The sequence below is a fragment of the Sus scrofa genome, chromosome X, assembly GCF_000003025.6.
Source record: "Sus scrofa isolate TJ Tabasco breed Duroc chromosome X, Sscrofa11.1, whole genome shotgun sequence".
In the NCBI taxonomy this organism is placed as follows: Eukaryota; Metazoa; Chordata; class Mammalia; order Artiodactyla; family Suidae; genus Sus; species Sus scrofa.
The window spans coordinates 82,447,010-82,453,256 of NC_010461.5; positions in this window are offsets into that span (position 1 = coordinate 82,447,010).

The following is a 6,247-nucleotide window of genomic DNA, read 5'->3' on the forward strand; positions in this document are numbered from 1 at the left end:
ACAACAGCTCACGGCAATGTCGGATCCTTAACCCAATGAGGGAGGCCAGGGATCAAACCCAGGTTCTCATAGATACTAGTCAGGTTCTTAACCCACTGAGACACAATGGGAAATCCTGAAGCAGAAGCTTTAAATTGAATGTAGATAGAAATTTAATTTTTGAATAGTTGAACTTTTTAATGCCTGCTAATTAAACTAGTATAAATACCTGAGAGTAACCAAAAAGCTAATGGGTTATATACCTAACATAGTATGGGATAGTAATGTGTTACCAAATAAAAGCTGGGTAAAGGAATGATGAGGTGATATTTTACATAAGTTAGTTAAGGAAAACTTCTCAGAGGGTGGATGCGAATGAAGTAAGAACCAAGCCATAGGCATATCCTTAACCCTCATCCCTTTTCAGAATACACATTCTCCTTGGATGATCTCATCCATTCCCAAAGCTTCAATTTCCCATGATGACTCACAATCTTGTATCTCTACTGTAAATCTTCTCCTGATCTTTAGAATTATATATTTAATGCCTACCAGATATCCCCACCTTAATGATCACAACTACTTCAAATTCAGCTTCTCCAAATTTAACCTTAATCTTCCTTCCAAACTTCTGTCCCTAGTGTTTTCCATCCCAGTGAATAGCTTAACAAGTGGCACAAGCCAGAAACTGTCCCCATTCCCAACTATTCCCCAAATCCTATTGTTCTCATCACCTAAATAGATCTTGAATTCCTTCCCACTGCCACTACCCTAACTCAAGTTATAATCATCTCTCACCGGGACCACAATAATAGCCTCTTGAACTGTCACCCTACTTCCAATCTATCTTCCACACTGCAGCGAAAGTAATCTTCCCTAAATCTACACAGGATAATGGAGAAACTCAATAGCTCTTAATAGTTCTCAGAACTGAGTGTTTCATATGGCTTAGAGGAACTTCCATGATCTGCTTCCTATCTATCTTACAAGCCATCTTTCCCACCATTCCTTGTTCTTGAGTGCTCCTTTCCCAGGCAACCTAAATGATTTGCACTTACCTCCAAATCCCAAGTTCTCTTATGTTTCTTCCATCCTTCCTTTATTTTTGCCAGGCTAACCCTTACTCATGCTTCAACTCAAATTTGATCTCTTCTGGAAAGTGTTCCTTGAATCCCACTAAGATGGGTTCCTGTCCTCTGTGCTCCCATTGTCCCATAGCACCTTCCGTATATTTCTGACATAGCACTCCCTCCATGGTGTTCTCATTGTTCAAGTGGTAGCCTCTCCCATTAAAATGTGAGCTCCTCAAGAACAGTACTTATGTCTTATTAATCTCTCCATCCATAAGACCTGGCCTATAACATAGGTTCTCTTTCAAAAATCCAGACTGTTCCTCTGCCTGAACTCTTCTTTTCCTCTTTCCTCCTTTTTTTTTTTTTGTTTTTTTTTTCCACTCTTGCAGCAGACAGAAGTTCCCAGGCCAGGGATGGAACCTGAGCCATGGTAGTGATCTGAGCCACAGCAGTAACAACACTGAGTCCTTAACCACTAGGTCACCAAGGAACTCCTCATCTTTGCCTTTTAAATTTCCAATCATTCCTAAAGATTTATTAGCCCATCCTATGGGATATTCGCATGCTAAATAGCTAGCACATTCATTTCTCCTAGGGCTGGTTCTCAACCGGGAACAATGCCCCCCTCCCCAGGGGACATTTGGCAATGTCTATAGATACTTTTGATCATCACAACTTAGGGAAGGGATTGGGTGCTACTGGCATCTAATGAGTAGAGGCCAGGGATGCTTCTAAACACCCTGTAGTACATAGTACACCCCCACACACACACAACAAAGAAGTATCCAGGTGAAAACATCAACAGTGTAGAGGCTAAGAAACCCCACCTGAGGGCAAGCAAAGCCTCTCAGCTATAGTAGACTTTCTAGCCTTGTGTCTCTTAATGCTAAATTACAGAGCTGCTTGTGAATTTCAGTCCTGTCTTCTGGGGTCCAAGATAAAAGAATAGGAAAGGGGAGTCATAAAGATAAAGTTCTTGCGGTTTGGGGGTTTTTGCTGGATGAGAAAAACCATGTTTGAATGTGTGCTAAAACCCATATTTGGGAAAATACAGAGACAAGCCATTCTATAAAGGGCCTAAAGGGCTTTAACTAAACTTAGAGAACTCTTTAGAGCCATTATTTTGACCCAAGCTAAGTTCACTAGGCAGACTCATGTACAAGTGGAAAGGGAAAGAGTAATGAACATTTGTTGAGCTATTTCTACATGCCAAACACTGTATAAAGTGCTTTAAATGCATTACCTCTTTTAACTCTCAAAATAGCATTATAAATTAAGCACTGTTACTATCTCCACTTTAGAGATGAGGAAACTGTGCCTCTGAGAAGTTAAGTAACACATTAATGCCAAGTGAAGAAATAAGTACTTAAATCCAAGTCTTTCTATTACACCATGAGAGCACGTTTCAGTGCTGAAGGCACATAAAAATCAAGTTCTCAAGGCAGAAGATATCTTATAATTCTTTCAACATTTTTTTCTGTCAAACTTAAGAAAAAGTAAGGCGTTCCCGTTGTGGCTCAGCAACAGTGAACCCAACTAGTATCCATGAGGATTCGGCCTGGCCTCACTCAGTGGGTCAAGGATCTGGTGTTGCCACAAGCTGCAGTGCAGGTTGTAAATGGGGCTCAGATCTGGTGTTTTTAATGGCTGTGGTGTAGGTTGCGGACATGGCTGTGGCATAGGCCAGCAGCTGCAGCTCTGATTCGACCCCCAGCCCAGGAACTTCCATATGCCACAGGTAGTAAAAAGAAGAAAGAAAAAGTAGTTTGGCATCCACTCTAAGTCCAGTTAACCCTTTGTTTAATTCTTCACCTGGGGCATATGGAAGTTCCCTGGGCCAGCAATCCAATCTGAGCCACAGCTGTGACCTATGCCATAGCTGCAGCAATGCCAGATCCTTAACCCACTGTGCCACAGCAGGAACTCCAAGAGTTCTTTTATATAGCCTGTTATATCATCAAACTAAAACCTTGTTGCCAAAATATTGGCTGCCTCTGTATACCGATGCCAAATAGAATTGCGGAGATAGAGTTGGAGGAAACAGAAAAAGTAGCTTTAATTGCCAGGCAAAGAGGGGAACACAGCAGACTAGTGCCTCAAGGACTGTGTCACCCCCGCCCCTCGCGGGGGTAGTAAGGAGTCTTAGAGTGTTTGAGGAGCAGGACCTGATCAGCTCATGGACATTTTCCTGATTGGTGAGTGGTGAGGTGATTGGGAGTCAGGAGTCAGTGTCATCAACAATCTGGTTCTAAAGGGTCTGGGGTCTATGTGCTTGTGGGCAGTGTACAGTTGACTTTTCCTACCTGGTGGGGGTTTCAGCACCTGCAGAACAGTTCCAAGGATGGCTCAGAATATTATCTATAGTCTTTGAAGAACTGAAGGTCCTTGACTTTTCTGAATGACTAAATTCTTATTACTCTCTCTTGCTTGACTCATTTCCTTTTTCTCTGTATTTTCTCCCTTCTCTGGTTAAATTGATTCTTTGACTAAAGTTTTTCTATAGATAAAAAGGCAGGTGGAGGACATGAGTGGAGGTCCACTCTGGGAAGGCCTCACAGGGTCCTGCTCAGTTACATCCTTCCCTTACAGGAAGTGACTACGGCATGGGCTAGAATCAAAGGAAAGCATGGATCATACAACTTTTCTGCTGTAAACAAGAATACCACTGAAGACTGCTCTGGCATCATATATAATGCTTCATAAGAATGGTGGTCATTGTTAATAGGATTGTTCCTGCCTTATGATGCCTCAATTACTCAAGCATCAACATGTCTCAACGCAAAGGACAGTTTTTACTGACATTGTAGCATATAGTTCGACCGACCATTTCACACCACAACCTGCATTAATTGCCTCTTCTCCATTCTCCTTATTCATACTCTAATATCACAGGCTTCATCTTCAAGGATTTTGAGGTCACATCTCCACCTACCTTGCTGCTGACATTCCTTATTTATTTTTTATTTTTTATTTTTTTGGATTTTCTAGGGCCACACCCACGGCATATGGAGGTTCCCAGGCTAGGGGTCTAATCAGGCTGCAGCCAACGGCCTTCATCAGAGCCACAGCAACGCCAGATCCGAGCCACGTCTGCAACCTACACCACAGCTCACAGCTACGCCGGATCCTTAACCCACTGAGCAAGGCCAGAAACCGAACCCGCAACCTCTGAGCCACGACAGGGACTCCCCCTTTTTTTTTTTTCTAATGGCTATACCTGCACCTGCAGCATATGGACGTTCACAGGCTAGGGGTCAAATCAGAGCCACATCTGCAACATAAGCCACTGCCCACAGCAACGCTGGATCCTTAACCCACTGAGCTAGGCCAGGGGTTGAACCTGCATCCTCATGGATACTAGGTGGGTTCTTAACCCACTGAGCCACAACAGGAACTCCTACCATTCCTTTTTGATAATGCAAAATTTCTCTCTTTAGACTTACAAGGAGGGACTGTCTGCACATCTCTTCACCTGGGTTTTAATCCCAGCTTCTTTCTCCTAAAATTCTCTTTGTGCTTCTTCTTGTACTCCTACTTGATAATCTTGAGACTGTTTTAATGTGTAGCCAAAGGTATGTGAGAATGAAGCCTGACAAAATTAAACAGCAATTACATGTGCGGGCGGTTACTAGGAAGCTTCAGCAAATTTGTTGAGTCCTGGCACTTATTTTGAGTAAACAAACAAGTTTACTAACAGTCCACCCTTCCCAGATACCTTTCTATTTGAAGTTCAGTAAAATTACAACTATCTCACCTTTAGTTTCAGCATGAACTGAAAAGGTGCAATACGATTTCCAAAAGAAAGATACATGACTAACAGAGTTAAAGTGAAAAGTGGTCTTCTTTTTTAAATAAGATTGATTCCCCCTGTGCTCTAAGTCCTATGATTGGCCTGTGTCAAATTTTTCATGTGGTATCTCTCTCTCACTCTCTGGTTGCTCCCATGACATGTGGAAGTTCCCCAGCCAAGAACTGGACCCAAACCCACAACACAGCTGTAACCAGAGCCACAGCAGTGGCAACGCCAGATCCTTAACCTGCTGAGCCACTGGTGAACTCTGGTATCTCTTTAGGTCTTCAAAAAAAATCACATCAGGAACTTTCAAGAGCGAAACTAGGGCCTTGGAGCATAATAAAACAAGAAAGAAAGAACAAGCAAGGACAATGTCAAAATTGCATCCTTTTGATGCTACTGTTAACTGTCAGAGGAGGAAACTGGTAGAAAGTTGATGCTTCTGTTGCTCTGAAGCAGTGAGACAAATAATCAGATAGGACACCCCCCAGGGGAAAAAAAAACGTGTATCAGCACCAATCATCTAGCTCAGAGTAGCCTCTCCTCTGCATACATCTCTGCCTGTGCAGAGTCACACCCACCCACCCCTGCTCCGAGGTTTGTTTTACAGCCTAATTTATAAACCTGATGACAAAAAGAGTTGATTATTTGTGGTAAGCACAACACTGGGCAATGGAAAAGCAAATACAGGGAATAAGGACAAGATGTTATATGCGTACATAAGAGTGCCATTTCTTTTGAGGAGACATAGGAATCAAACAGCAGGATTTTTTGGCTCTTCGGATTCTGGGGGAAAACAAAATGACCTTGGTATCTAGAAAATAAGCTCCAGTTCCAAAGACTGAAGTTATTACCCACAATAAGATTAGATTCTGCCTTGTGGAAACACATTTGTGTTCAGCAGGCCATTTAAGATTAACCTTTTCAGGGCTGCTGGAGAATTAACTGGTTCTTAACTTCTCTCTCTCTCTCTCTCTCTCTCTCTCTCTCTCTCTCTCTCTCTCTCTCTCTCTCTGGGCTGCCTTTAGGCTCTAGAGGGTTCCATGTATTACAAAGGAAAGGAGCTTTGTGTAGAGCAGCCAGCTGTGCAACTGAGGCTTATTTACCCATGCTTCCGAGGCGGCGGCGTAGATTCCTCAGAGTGTGAGAACTGGAGAAGGCAGCCCCTCCCAGAGAGCACACAACCCCAGCCCAGCCCAGGAGGACTTAGTGTGGGTGGGGTCCATCCAGTGCATCAAATAAGACCGACCAGAAAGGGGCTGAACTATGGAACCACTCCAGGTCTGTGTCCTTCTCCACTGTGCTTCTCTTTTCTCCAATTGCTCCTGCTTTATACATCCTACTACAGATGGGGCAGTTGTGAAAAATACCAAAAGCCCAAGAATTCAAGCTAGCACTGCTT